General features: G+C 39.0%; 1 protein-coding gene across 1 annotated transcript in view; it reads left to right on the top strand.

Annotated features, from left to right (window-relative positions):
- SAMD12 (sterile alpha motif domain containing 12) overlaps positions 1–15,728 on the top strand; it is a gene marked incomplete at its 5' end in the record, with an annotated part of 258,966 nt that overhangs the window by 169,687 nt on the left and 73,551 nt on the right.

Genomic DNA, 15,728 nt, shown 5'->3' with positions numbered 1-15,728 from the left:
GTGAATCTATGCATCCTAAAGATATTTTCTGGGTATACCCCACAGTCTTGTATGTACATGTATGTATGTATATATGTATGTATGTATGTATGTATGTATATATGTATGATGTATGTATGTATGAGGATGATTACTGGGATTTTGGTCAGGATCTACCAGGATGTAGAAACTGGTGGGAGAGCAGATTTGAGGGAAGTCATGAATTTTGTTTTGAGTGTGTTAAGTTTGAAAGTTGTGTTTGTTGGATAGCCAAGTGGGATATCGAGTAGGCAGCTGGTAAAGATGGAGAGGGAATTAAAGAGAGATATTGAGAAAGAATAATAAACTTGAGAGTCATTTGATTTATTGACAATATTTAAAGCCAGTGGGACTTGAAACTACCCCAGGAGAGAGTACAGATAGGAAGTAAAAGGGATTCCCAAACCAAAGCCCAAAGCACACCATTTAGGTCAAAGAGGAAGGTGGGACAAAGAAAGAAGGACTAACTAGTGCGGTAGAGAGAAAACCATTTTATGTTGTGTGTATTTTACCAAACTAAAAATAAAAGCTTTTTTAAATGTAGGTATTCAATCTGGAAGGTCCGATGTTTAGAAATAGGCATTCTAGAAAGGAGAACAGAGTAAACAGTAGAGACAGAGAGAGGTGTGAAAGCCAGGAGAAGAAAGTATCTCAAGAAGAAAGTGTGTTCCATTTTGTCAGAGGCTACTAGGAGGCCACAGGAAGGAAGTTGTGGTCTTAGAAGAAGTAACACTGGAATTAGCAACCTGCGTGTCTCAGTGGCCATGGCAAGAGCCTGTCCAGTGGGAGGATGAGGAAGGAAGCCAGCTAGAGTGTGGGGAGAGAGCGTGAGGTACTGAAACAGATTCAGTTAGCTCATACAACTCTTCCAAGATGCTTTCCTGTGGAGAAACCAGACAATGTTATTCATTCTCAAAAAGGAGGGAAATGGTGACACTTTTGACAACATAAGTAAACCTCTAGGACAATAGGCTAAGTGAAATGAGCCAGTCACAAAAAGACAGAATGGCATGAATCCACTTATATGAGGATAGAGTAGGCAAACTCACAGAAGCAGAAAGTAGAATGGTAATTGCCAGAGGGAATGGGGAGACAAGGGGATAGGGAGTTATTGTTTAATGGGTGCAGAGTCTCAGTTTTGCAGAATGGAAAGAGTCCTGGAGATCAACGGTGGTGATGGTTATACAACAGTGTGTACTTAACACTACTGAACTGTACAATTAAAAATTATGAAGATGGTAAATTTTGTGTTATGTGTATTTTACCGAACTAAAAATAAAAACTTTTTAAATGTAGATACTCAATTTGAAAGATCCAATATTTAGTAATAGACATTCTAGAAAAGTGAGCAGAGTAAACAGAGTAGGGAATATACTTTAAAAACTAATAATGCATGATTCACCAAGGCTTGATCTTTAAATTGAAAGGGACTACTGACTACCTCTCAGAAAGAGTGAAAGAAGACCCATATCTAAGCACATTCTCATGAAATTTCAGAATATCAAGAATAAAAAGGTCCTTAAAGCCTTCTAGGGGAAAAATATAAGATATCAAAAAAGGAATGAAAATCAAGCTACTTTAGATTTCTCACAGCAACATTTGAAGGAAGAAAACTATGGAGCAATGCCTTCAAAATTGTGAGGGATTGTTTTTCAGCTTAGAACTCTAGATCTAGCCATTTTATCAATCAAATGTGAAGGTAGAATAAAGACTTTTTCTGACATGCAGGGACTGAGAATGTTTACCCCCAAAGCCGTTTCTTAGGAAGTTGCTTATGAATATGTTCCAGCAAAGAGAAGATGTAAACTAAGAAAAAGGAAGATTGGGATCTAGGGAACAGTTTATCCATCCATCCATCTATCCAGGGCAGTACTGGAGGAAAATATGAAATGGCCCCTTTGTAGCAGGTCTGGGGAGCAGCCAGTGTAATCTGGGGTAAGGAGAACTCTATGAGGTAGATCTTTGGGAAAAACAGGGAATTTGGTAAATAGATAATATGATTAAAATCTTTGAAAAAATTGATACCAACAAAACAAGAGAAAAAGAAATGAAATTAAATACTCCAAAGTGGCCAGACATGGTGGCTCATGCCTCCCAGCACTTTGGGAGGCCAAGGCAGGAGAATGGTTTGAGCCCAGGAGTTTGAGACCAGCCTGGACAACATAGTGAGACCCTCATCCCTACAAAAAAATAAAAACATTAGCTGCATGGGGGCATGCACCTGTAGTCCCAGTTGCTTGTGGGGCTGAGATAGGAGGACCATTTGAATCTGAGAAGTTAAGGCTGCAGAGAGCCAGGATCACACCACTGCACTCCAGCCTGAGTGACAGAGCAAGACCCTGTCTCAAAGATAAATAAATAAATACCCCCAAAGACTCTAACATTGCATAAGAATATTTGTTCCAAATATGAATTAAACTAAACTGTGGCATGAATTTAAGCAACTGCTGGCAAATGAGAAAACAAAGTCTATTTACTTTTAATGCTGGGAAACTTATTTGTGATTGTTAGTGGATATGACACTGGACCACTGAGAATGTGATAGAAGAAATAATCATCCAAACCAGACTAATTAGCCCAGCATTGGAATAGTATATGTAATCATAAGCTAAATGCTGCTTATTGATTTTTTTACCTGTGACTCAATTTACAATCATACTTAGCATAGCAGACCAAATAGAGGTCTTAGAATAGAAAATATTGCTGTTAACCTTGACAATATATAATAAAAGTAATATTGTAGATGACAGAAGGTCAGACTTTGAAGGCAAGAGACAATTATAGGAAAAAAATTTTAAAACCTTATTTGGAAAATCATATAGATTTAAATACATCATTTAAGGTTAAAAAATAATAGATGAACTAAAATTAGTAATACTGTCACAGACATTCAGAAGAAGAGACAAGAGGAGGAAGTCAGCACGTGTCTGCTAATTCCTGATCATTCTTATTGTGGTATCAATGGATAATCCTTTGAGTCTGATAAATTAGAGACTAATAAGATAAACCACTAAGAGGTTACCCCTGGAAATTGCACCTGAAGTTGGAGAAGGGAGATGTTTGAGTTAGGACCATGTTAGGGTTATATTTTGAAAACAAGATAGTTTCCAGTCAGAAGAGATGGGACAAGAAGTTCATGTTTTTTACTCTGAGCATTTTGGGATAACTTATTTTTTAAAACCATGTGCATACTTTCTTTTATAGCAACAAAAGGGTTAGAAATAAACAGGATAAAAAATGAATAATAGAATGAGTATAAAGGTGTAAAAATTACTTAAATAATTAATCAAATGAGGGCCCATTATTATTTATTGGGAATGTGGTTGTAAAGATACATGCATGGACGTGGATTCTGGAAAAAGTTTATATAAATAAAAGTAATTATGTTAATGAGGCAAATTCTCAGCAAAAATTTTTTCTAATTGTATAAAACCTAGTATTTGAAGAGTAAATGCAAATGTATAAGAATATGTATAAAGTAAAAAATCTATTGTAATTCATTTACCTCTAGCTTATTCCCTTCCCACTATGTTGGTAGTGAGACTTTCAAAGCTCTGTCAATCTTAGGTTGCCAGACTGTTTTGTTTGAATTGAACAGTCCATCTGAACTGGAGTTTGCTCCTGTGTTAATCAGCTCTGGCTGCCATAATGAAGTACCACATACTGGGTGCCTTAAACAACAAAATGTATTTTCTCCCAGTTCAAATGTCTGGCAGTCTGAGATCATGGTGCCAATGTGGTTCAATTTTGGTGAGGGTCTCATCATGTCCTCTTTTGCACAGGGGCCACCCTCCCTCTGTGTGGTGGAGAGAGAGCGAGCTCTCTGAGGTCTCTTCTTATGAGAACACTAATCCTATGTATCAGGGAACTACCCTTTATGAATTCATTTAACCTTAATTACTTCCCTAAAGGCCCTGTCTTGGAATACAAGTTGGGACTTAGGGCTTCAACATATGAATTTTGGGGAGACACAGATACTCAGTCCATACTAGCCCCATCAATTTATTCATCATTTGGCTGAATTAACAGATAGATAAATTGTTTTAACACCAAGAAATCATGGACCTGGGGTTGGGGGTGGCTAACTTTTAAAGCCCAAGAATGCTAGTATTGGAAACTTTGTATAGACCACCCCCTACCATAATGGATTCCAGAGTTCATAGCCTCTCTAAGCCCCCAAATCCCTACTCTGCCCTACTAAATACAATTGCAGCAATATTTTGTAGAGCTTCTGTTTTTAACACAGTGCCAACAGCACGGTGACCGTAACATCCCTTGGGCCCATCAGCCCTCTCTTCTCTATAAAATGATCCAAATAAAACACTTAGACTTCTGATTATTTGATTTGATCTTCACAACAACTTTGTAAAATGGGCAGAGTAGGTATGTTCTCACTTTACTAGTGATATAATTGAGAGACAGAGAGATTAGCATTGCCCTATTGTATAGTATAGAAAATGCACCTCCTTCCACGACAAGGTGAGTAGAAAAAGCCCTTGAGTAGGAGTCATGTGGCTGGTCCTGAACCCAGCTCTGCCTTTGGCATACCCAGATTAGGACAAAGTCAGAGTCATCTTTGATCAGGTTTATCTTAATTCATTAAGGAAGCAAACTAGCACTGGAAACCTCAGTAAGATAGCTCACATCTCTAATCCTCATTGTTCTCTCCTGTTTCTATCAAATTAGAGTGATATCATGAAGCATGAAGTTTGAAATTACTGCAGACCTGGACTGAATGCATTTCTGAAATTCACTAGCGGTGTGACCTTGGATGAGTTACTTTACCTTTCTAAGCATGTTTCTCTACTAGCAGTAATACCTACTTCGCAGGTTGTCAGGAAAATTCAAGATGATTTATGTAAAGTTCTTAAGACAACTCTTCCCATGTTTTGTGGGAAGAATATCATTAGAATGATATCGAACATGATGTCTGGAATGGCATCAGTATACTTTTAAGCCACATCCCTGAAGCTAATTTGGTCAGGCTTGATCACACACGTTCTCAGAAGGGTTTCAGAAAAGCAAAAGAAGAGTGCAAATGCGTGCCAAGCCTCTTGGAAACATACCTCAGAAACCTGGCCCATCACCACCTCTGCCACATTCTTTTAGTCTAAGCAAGCCACATGGCTCCCTTCTACCCCCCAGACTCAAGAGGTGGAAAAATAGGTGCCATCTCATGGCAGAGGACCTTTAGTCATATTACACAGGGGCATTTTTGCACTGAGGACATTTTTGTCATCAATCTACCACATTGTTATTCCAAAGTAATTGTTGTAGAAATGACATGATGATGATGATGATCAATAACAATTTTTATGGTTCATTTTTGTTTTCATTTTTGCTTTTGTCATGCTTTCATTCATCGAACATTCACAGAGGGATTTGCCCCTAGGTACGTGCTCAGGGCATACATATGCCTTTGTGTCACAGCACCTCCCATAGAGTGTGCTCATCTATGTGGATGAGTGATAGGTTTTCCTGCTGTACTAAGACAGAGCAGACGCAAAGTACAGTGTGATCCTCTCCCTCCATATTTCTCTTGACAGGCTGTGCATTCTGGGCTGATAGGAAGAACAGGCCTTGATAACCAGAGCCATCCAGGCTGCCAGGACATCTTGTTTCCTGTTGAGTGCCTGAGCACATCTGCTTATTCCCTCTATGAGTTTTTATTGTAGACACCCTGATGCCCAGCAGCATGTGTTTGGGGGCCAGCAGATCTCACCAGCGTTGCATACAAGCATCCGCTTCAGAGCTTGTGAGCAGTGGCGTTTACACATTTGGATAGTGTGCTTTTATAAATAGCTCCATGAGGTGCCTGGGGAAGCTGGGCTGTATCTTTGGCATGGAGTTGGGACACTTTGTGCATGACTGTCCCTGGAAATAGAGGACTGCTGATTCGGAGTTTCAGAGAGAAATAAATGACAGGACTTATCACTGGAAGACATGAGGTGATACCGTGTCATTGCAGCAAACCCAGGCCTGAATAAAGATAAACATACCTTTGCCCCTCTTAATTTGGTATCTTTATTTTTCCATTTTCCCCCTTTTTCTATATTTTCTCACTTTTTTTTTTTTTTTTTTTTTTTTTTTGAGACAGTCTCGCTCTGATGCCCAGGCTGGAGTGCGGTGGCGCCATCTCTGCTCACTGCAAGCTCCGCCTCCTGGGTTTACGCCATTCTCCTGCCTCAGCCTCCCAAGTAGCTGGGACTACAGGTGCCTGCCACTGTGCCCAGCTAATTTTTTGTATTTTTAGTAGAGACGAGGTTTCACTGTGGTCTCAATCTCCTGAACTCGTGATCCACCTGCCTCGGCCTCCCAAAGTGCTGGGATTACAGGTGTGAGCCACCACGCCCAGCCTATTTTCTCACTTTTGTCCTCTTCCTATGCCTGTGTTTTTCACTGGTACCTTTTAGTCCTCTTCCTTTCTTAACAACTGTTTTTCTTTCAATCTTAGCTGACTATACCTAACACCATCTCACAATGCCTACAGCTCAAGTCGGCTGGACTCCAAAGACTCTGCCTCTGTAGGCTGGCATGGTGGCTCACACCTGTAATCCCAGCACTTTGGGAGGCCAAGGCGGGTGGATCACGAGGTCGGGAGTTCGAGACCAGCCTAGCCAACATGGAGAAACCCCATCTCTACTAAAAATACATAAAATAACTGGGCATGGTGGTTGGCACCTGTAATCCCAGCTACTCGGGAGGCTGAGGCAGGAGAATCGTTTGAACACAGGAGGCAGTGGTTGCAGTGAGCCGAGATCACACCATTGCACTCCAGCATGGATGACAGGGCAAGACTCCATCTCAAAAAAAAAAAAAAAAAAAGACTGCCTGTGTCCATGCTGCTGCCCCACTGCTTCCCCAAGCCAGACTTGAGAATCCAGCAGAAGAGGATGCCAGTGCTATTCAGGAGATATTAAGATACACTTTTGGGAAACATAATATGTGGGAGGCACTATTTAAAGTACTTTAGTTAAACCATTTCTAATCCTTCCACAAACTATAAGATAGGTATTATTTGCAGTGAATTTAGAAATACATTTAGAAAAGTTCAGTGACCAGCCCAAGGCCCACAGTGCTAGTGAATGCCAGAGCCTTCAACCCAGGTCTGCATGATTCCAAATGCCAAGTTTGTTTCATCACATCACTCTCTGTGTCAGTTGAAAAAGAAAAAAACTGAGGATCAGAGATGTGAGCTGTCTTGCTAAGAATTATAGTGCTAGACTGGCTCTGCATTTTTGGCTCAATATAAGAGAAATCTAATCGGAGGAAAGGCTGTTTTAGTCCCAACCTGGGAATGTCAAGAGCGCAGCTGGGACCTGAACCAGTTTTCTGACACTCAAAGGATGTAGGATCTGTGATATATGATGGTGGGACAGACAGTTCTTTCATTTGTTCAACAGATAATTATTGAGTTCCTGCTTTGTGCCAGGTACTGTTCTAAATTTTGAGATTCTTTGCAAATTAAGAAAGACCCTTGTCGTGCAGGTTGCAAGCCAGTGGGAAGAGACATATAATAAACAGTAGAAAAAATAATTGAATTGTATAGTGTGTTAGATGATACTTATGAAGGAGAGATAAATAGTGGAGCACAGTAATGAGTATAGGAAGCTCCAGAAGGCAGTCTTGCATTTTTAAACAGGGAGATCGGGATAGGACTTTTTGAAAATGGAGCATTTGGACAATTCTCAAAGGCTTTGAAAGAAGTGAGGGAATTAGCCATGTAGGTATCTGGGAGAAGGGTATTCCAGCAAAGTAAAACACAGGCATAGTTGGCGTTTTTGAGCAATAGGAAGAAGACTGGTGTAGTGGGAACAGAATGTATTAGGGGAAGAGTAATAAAGATGACATCAAAGAGGCTGGGCGCGGTGGCTCACGTCTGTAATCCCAGCACTTTGGGAGGCTGAGGCAGGCAGATCACGAGGTCAGGAGATCAAGACCATCTTGGCTAACACAGTGAAACCCCGTCTCTACTAAAAATACAAAAAAAAATTAGCCGGGCATGGTGGTGGGCTCCTGTAGTCCCAGCTACTCGGGAGGCTTAGGCAGGAGAATGGTGTGAACCCGGGAGGCGGAGCTTGCAGTGAGCCGAGATCATGCCACTGCACTCCAGCTTGGGCAACATAGTGAGACTCCATCTCAAAAAAAAAAATATATATATATATATATATATATAAATATTAAAAATAAATAAAAAATAAAATATTTTTATTTAAAAAAATAAAATGAAAGATGACATCAAAGAGCTGGGTAGCCAGATCATGTGAGCCTTTGTAAGTCATTTTAAAGATTTCAATTGAAGGCTGAACACGGTGGCTCACGCCTGTAATCCCAGCACTTTGGGAGGCCGAGGCAGGCAAATCACAAGGTCAGGAGTTCGAGACCAACCTGGCCAACATGGTGAAACCCCCGTCTCTACTAATAATGCAAAAAAGTTAGCTGAGCATAGTGGCAGGTGCCTGTAATCCCAGCTACTCAGGAGGCTGAGGCAGGAGAATAGCTTGAACCCAGGAGGCAGAGGTTGCAGTGAGCTGAAATCGCACCATTGCACTCCAGCCTGGGTGACAGAGTGAGACTCAGTCTCAAAAAAGAAAAAAAAAAGATTTCAATTGGGGGGAGGAAGGAAGGAAAGAACAGGATGACCTGTTTGTTGTATTAGTACATAGATGCAGGAATCTAGGTGTGGCATGACAGTGTTTCCAATCAGGATTATAACAATGTTGGTAATGAAGAGATTGACATCTGGATACATTTGAGGGTAGAATTATCAGGTTTCCCTAATAGATTACATGTAGAGTACAAGAGAAAGAGGAAAGTCTATGAAAAATCCAGGATGCAGGGCCTCCACAGTGGGAAGTATAGAGTTTCTATGATATGAAATATAGGCTACAAATGAGGCGTTTTTAGGGGGAAGAACAGGAGCTCAATTTTGGACATGCTGAGTTTGATATATTTATTATATGTAAAAATGAAACTGAAGTCATCAGTTGCATATGTATATATGATTCTGTAGTTCAGGAAGAAAACTGAGCTGGAGATAGAGTTTTGGATTCCTCAGCCTACATCATGGTAAAAGGAAACCAAAAAACAAGCCGTGAGACTCAGTGGAGAGCCCTGATATGACATGTGAAAAGGAGATTAGTACAGTGGGCAGTGAGATTTGTCTTGCATTTATCCAAAGACAAAACTCAAGAATCAGTAAAAAGATGATGAAGATCTGACTTTGACTTCCATATGAAAGTACGTTTTAAAACATTAATGTTTATTAACAATGGTGTGGCCTATTTCATAGGATACGTTTTCGGATGCTGTGGATTTTCAGGGAAAGTGCTGAATCTAGATCAGTGTTTTTCCAAATTTTGTGTAGCTCAAAAAAAGAGAAGAAAAGAAAAAATAATCATTTTAAATTAGGAGATTGACATTTTGTCTTTATCCAAGTAAAGTTGTTTACACACACAAGCCTTGCTATATTCATCATAATTTAGGTTTACTAACCCCCATCTTGGATGTCTTAAAGTGGATTGGACTCTTGCATTAGGTTTAAACTTGAACCCACTAACTACTGAGAGTCCTTGACAACTTTTTGAGTCTGTGGTCACAGCATTTAGAAATTTTAAAGTCCATTAATAATATTCAATATGGGCAAATTAAGAGAAAAAAATCCTATAGTCTTGTCTCCTTTAAAAAAAAAAAAAGACACTACAACAGTGATGTCTTTAAACAGTGGTTCTCAAATTTATGGTCCCAGGACTTTGTCGCACTCTTAAAAGTTTTTAAGAATCTCAAAGAGCTTTTGTTTATGTAAATTATGCAAATATGGGAGAATAACGAATACATTGGTTAATAAGGATTTCAAATGATGAATTGACACCTGTTACTTGTTAATCATAAAAATTTAGGCTTCGATAATCCATTCCATTTTCGTTGTCAACACATTGAGGACACTGCCTTTTGAAGGAAATATGAATAAGCTACAATTCCCAGTAAAGAAGACTAGGAAATGAAGGGTCTAAAATAGATCCCCTGTGCAGAACAGACGAAAAAACTAATAATGCCTCACTATATGTTCAGAAAAGTTATCTAAGTTGCTTACACATTACTGGTCTTTAGGGGCTCTAATACTATCAGAAGAAATTATCATCAAAATTTGAAAAGTAAGAAATAATCCAGGTGATATTAAAGCAGTGGTTAAAGATGGAAGAATGTGAAATAACACTATATGCATTTAATTATTCTACTGCTTAGCAGAAAAGGTTCAAGTTTATTTTGGAGAACTTAAAACTTAATGTTTAAGAGTTCTTTTCAGTTAAACACAAATGCACTATGTATATTTATCTTTCTTTCACCTAAGGGGAAATGCATTCTTCTTTTACCTGTAAACTTTCTGGCAATGAGATGTCTTCCCCTTAGGAGGCATGAAGTTTAAGAGTTTTCTCTGTCATAAAATATTTAGGTCCAAACCCATGAATAATCCCTAATATGTAGATTTTATAGACCATTCGGGAAACAGCATGCAATAGACAAGATAGGTTTTTAAAATTTTCTAACCACCTCTTTCCATGAAAAGATTAAGATGACAGAAGAAGACATTATTAGTACTTTAAAATTAATTAATTCAAATATCAAGTATTCTATGAGCTAACCATTTTTCCTGATATTTAGTGACCTTTTTTGGGTGAATGAGCATTAAAAACTGCTAAAGTAGACATTAATGGTTTGTTGTGTATGTGTGTGTTTCCTCCTTTTCCTTCTTTCTCACTCTGTAATCTTGAGTAAAATGACACAATAGAAGTTAATAAAAGAGAGGACTGGGGACTAAAGAAAGCACATTGCAAGATAGTAAGGAAAGAAATAGGCAATTCTTAGAGCTTGCAAACACTCGCTTATAATGATATACTAAACCGCTTTCTGAAATTTGGCCATAAAGCTCACTTTGTCCTGCCAATGAATGTAAACAGTCTAAGCATTCTCTATTTTTTGATAATCAACCAACTGGGCTCACCTAGTTAAGAGTTTGTACAACCATTGGGATCTTACAATTGCAGTGTTCTCTTATAAATCAAAGCCCAGTAAATTAAAAGAGAATTTATATTGTAAAACAGATAAGCTAAGGGATAATTGAATCACAAAATAAAAATTTAACTTTAAAGGCATTTTGCAATATGTTCTTTCAATTTCAACCTTCTTTAAAGCATTTAATTATTCTGTTACTTAGCAGAAAAGCTTCAAGTTTACCTTGGAGAACTTAAAACTTAATGCTTCAGAGTTCTTTCCAGTTAAATACAAATCAGAATTACTGTAAAACATAGCTGAATTTATTATATGAGTAAATTAAAATAGAAATCATTTACCAAAAAAAAAAATAATAATTTGCAAACAACCATTCTCTCAGGAATGTGTATTTTGCATAAAGTGAGTTCTTCCTGTAAAACGGAAAGGCATCAGAAAGGAAAAGCATCTCAAATTCACTTTCAGTTTGTCTGTAGCAAGGCCAGGACCAATTCAGAAAGGAAATGTCTGGAATTCTGCTTGGTGTCACTATGCATAGGGGTTAAGATAACAAACTGCCTCGGGCCTCTTTCAGGGCAGCAAAATAAACCAAAATTGTCTCCAGGGTTGTAAATTCAGAGAATGATGTGGTAGACATGAACATTGAGAAAGAGAACTGGGGCAAATTTTTTTTAATGTTTGCTGTTGGGCAGGATGTTTTTTTCTTATGAGTTTACTGTTTCTAGTAAAGGTGAAATGCTTTATTTCTTTGCTTTATGGTCTATTATTATTTAGGCTTAGGCCCCTACTGCGGGAAAAAAAAAACCCAGCAGCATGTCAGAGAAAGTCATCGTCTAGGGATGGCTGTGAAGAGAGTGTAGGTGTTGGATGTTGAGGAAAGGAGGAGAGGCGGTCGAAGGCAATGACGGCTCTGCCTCTCTTTTCCTACCTTCAGTGGGACAATATGTTGAATTCAAGTGATAAGGTTTAACATGTACTTCTTGTTGTTCTAATTGCACGTGGAAGTGAAGTGTAAGCTCTTTAAAGGAATCATGTTATGGCATTCACTGCCAACATTTGGTAGCTGTTAGGGATGGAGGAAATGTTGATGGAAGTGGGAGTAACTGAGGTTGACCCTGGGTGCTACAAGAAGAGAAGTTCAGGCAGAACAAATCAAAGTCAGCTCTGAGAATCCCAAAAGAAGCAGCAGACTGGGGTAACTTGAGTCATTACAGCTCTTAAAGTGTGGCAAACTAATAGTAATTTCATTGAAATGCCAAGGCTAAGAATCACCTGATAAATGGTATCAATACTTTTATTACCATCTGATTAAGAAGAGACAAACTGTAGGAATCTTTATTCCCCTCATTTTACTTATTATGTCTGTTTACTTGGAGGCATTTTTGTAGGCTCATACCATCTTAATTTTTTTTTTGAGACAGTGTTTTTTATTTTTTGAGACAGTGTCGCTCTGTCACCCAGGCTGGTGTACAATGGCGTGATCTCTGCTCAAGGCAATCTCCACTTCCCAGGTTCAAGCGATGCTCTGCCTCCTGAGTAGCTGGGATTACAGGTGCATGCCACCGTGCCCAGCTAATTTTTGTATTTTTAGTAGAGATGGGGTTTCACCATGTTGGCCAGGCTGGTCTTGAACTCCTGACCTCAGGTGATCTGCCCGCCTCCGCCTCCCAAAGTGCTGAGATTACAGGCATGAACCTCTGTGCCCAGCCTCATACAGTCTTAAAAATCTATGCCTAAAGTTTTGAATATATGCTCTTACTAATATATGCCTAGTAAGAGTGTATGCTGAAGAATAAAGCAAAGCAGCTCCTTGCCTGTTAGCCTCAGAATCTCTGAATTCATGATAAAAGGAAAACTTAGAACAAAAGCATACATGGTGGGCTGGTGAGGATGCATTCTGAGTCAGTTTAGTGTGTTTGGGTAAATCTCCACGTGAAGCCCAGTTGAGGCTGAGTGTCCTTCCTTTCCCAGGAAATGAGCAAGTTAAAGAATGACCTTCCAAGAAGGAAAAAGTTTAGTATATTGATGTGTAAGCAACTTTAGCCTTCTGCCTTTCCCTTCCTAATTTACAGCCTTCTGTGACTGGTTTACAGGAGTTTTCAAAAGATGTGATTAGCTCTACTTGCAAGAGTTTCAAGGTAATGATGTGTCAGCTATAAACTCATTCAGCTAATCTGAAGGAACATTTGTAGAGCAGGAGAGAACTAGATTCAGAGGTGCTGACTTGTGAAACATGGTGGTAAGTGATTTCTAGCTAAAAGATCTAAAGTTCTAGCTTCCTAGTTGTGCAAAGCAAAGGACATGATGATGAGCAAAGAGAAAAAAACCTAAACATCATCAACAATAAAAACATTTATTCATTTATACCCTCCATGCCCAAGGTCTTCCTCTCTCATCAAAATTAGGCAAAGTCAATATGGGTTCCCACAGAGGTTAGAGGGAAAATGGCTGCAGCCCATTACCCCAGTATGAAGGGTTGCAGGCATGTTTGATTAGGAGCCATGTAGGCACAACACACAGCAGGGTAGAGAAGCAAGGGCTGAACGTGAAAGTCACTGCTGATTAAATAGCAAGCTATGTCTGTGAATGCTGTTTCATTTCATTAATTCATTCACTTAATCTTTGTGGATGTACATGGGATCTACTGAAAACAAGACACTCTGGGGAACACAAAATTATAACAGATCTCACCCTCCCATCATCACCACGTATTCCACTTACTAGGACTGCAAAACAATTTACCCCAAAACTTAGCGGCATTAGACAACTGTTTATGATGCTCATGGATTAGGTGGGTCAGGGATTCACTCAGGGCACTGCAAAGATGGCTTGACTCTCTATTGTGATATCTGGGGGCCTCAGCTGGAAGATTTGAAGGCTGGTGGCTGGAATCATCTGAGGCTTGTTCATTCATTTGTCTGGTGGTTGGTGATAACTGACAACTGAGACCCTAGCTGGCAAATTGGCCAAAACTCCTACACATGGTCTCTCCATGTGGCCTGGGCTTCTTCATAGCATGATGGTTGTTTCCAAAGGTCAGTGCCAGAGAGCAAATCAGGCAGAAGCTGTTTCTTTTTTATGACCTAGCCTCAGAAGTCACATAGCATTAATTCCACTGTACTACATTGGTCAGGAAGGTCACATACCCTGCTAAAATGGAGTAGGAGGGAGCATCAACCCCACATATTAGTGGAAGAAATGTCAGTCCCATTGAATGAAAAGCAGATACATACGTATGTATATATGTCTATATGAAAACATACATATATGAATATATGGACATATATAAAGTCATCTTTGGAAAACACCATCTACCACAATTAATAAAAGAAAAATATCACAGTACAAAATAAAAAGTGATCAGCATTGTGATTATTTTGAAAGCAATGGCCCAAGGACTCATATGACTGGAAGTATACGAATAAAAAAAAACACCTGAGCATTGTGCTTTCCAACCTTGAATTGCTTCCATATTACTTCCACTGTTTTCACTATGACTCTCTCACCATCTGCACCATTGTTTCTTTATTTTTTTATTAAAAATTGGCCCAAGGGATAGTTGTGTCTTTAAACTCAAATTTGTTTAAAAAGCAAAGAAGATATTGCTACAGAAAATAAAATTTATTTTGCCATAATTATTTGCCATAAAATAAAGGGTAACTTTAAATATACTAAAAAGTTTTAAAAAGTTCTTAGATGCTAGATATACTACCTTTTTTTAAGATTCTGAGTCTGAAGCAAGCCCTTTCTTAGTCAAGGAACAACAACAACAACAACACACATGTCAGCAGGTGTTACAATCACACTCCTACCAAATGAAGGCTCTCCCTTTGGCTTAATCTGAAAGATTTGATAGAGAAGTGGAAGGAAATTATGCGTATGGAGAAGAGCAGGGATAATAATGGCCACATCCTTGTACCACCCAGGAGCCTTCAAACAGCTGCCAATATGATAGCCTTACTTTTTTGGCAAACACTGATCCAACATGATAAAAATTCTAAATAGTGAAGCATTAATCTGTCCAAAACCAAATTCCTGAGATCTCTGAGGGAGACCATCAGAGCATGGTCATCCCATGGGCATGAAATTGATGCTTATTCACTAATAAATGTATTTGTAATCCATCATTTGTCAATGGCTAAGCTTTTCTCACTCCCTGTGTTTTTATATATATGTGTGTGTGTGTGTGCGTTTTTATATGTGTGTGTGTGTGTGTGTGTGTGTGTGTGTGTTTTCCTCATAAATACTTCCCTGAAAGATCCAGTGAACAAAAAAAAAGACCTTGACTAGTTGGCTTCTGTATAAAGCCTAACTGCCTCCATTATCTTATTACCATTCTCCACATCCTGGTGGAATTGACTTTTTGCTTCCCCACTTTGGTATAACTAATGCTCCTGGACATTTCAGGGCCACCCTAAGTCCAGAGCCCCCAGGCAGACTTGCAGATCTTAGTATACAGTTATCCAAATCCAGTAACATTCATTCCTAAAAATATTATTAGCACTTCCTGGAGCCAGTGTTGTACTAGGCTCTAGAAATGTCAGGGACAGCAAGAGATAAATACCTTCTTGGAATACAAAGAAAGGCACTTGGGGCCAGCTATTTCTCCCCTTTAATGTAATTAATTGCTTAGCAACCCCATTGTTTTTTGCTAAAGTATTCATTAAAAAACACTACTTCCTAGGGATTCCTTGGGATTT

Source organism: Pongo abelii, chromosome 7 (genome assembly GCF_028885655.2).
Source record: "Pongo abelii isolate AG06213 chromosome 7, NHGRI_mPonAbe1-v2.0_pri, whole genome shotgun sequence".
In the NCBI taxonomy this organism is placed as follows: Eukaryota; Metazoa; Chordata; class Mammalia; order Primates; family Hominidae; genus Pongo; species Pongo abelii.
Note: the sequence above shows the minus strand (reverse complement) of the source record. Positions and strands in the feature narration are given on the sequence as shown.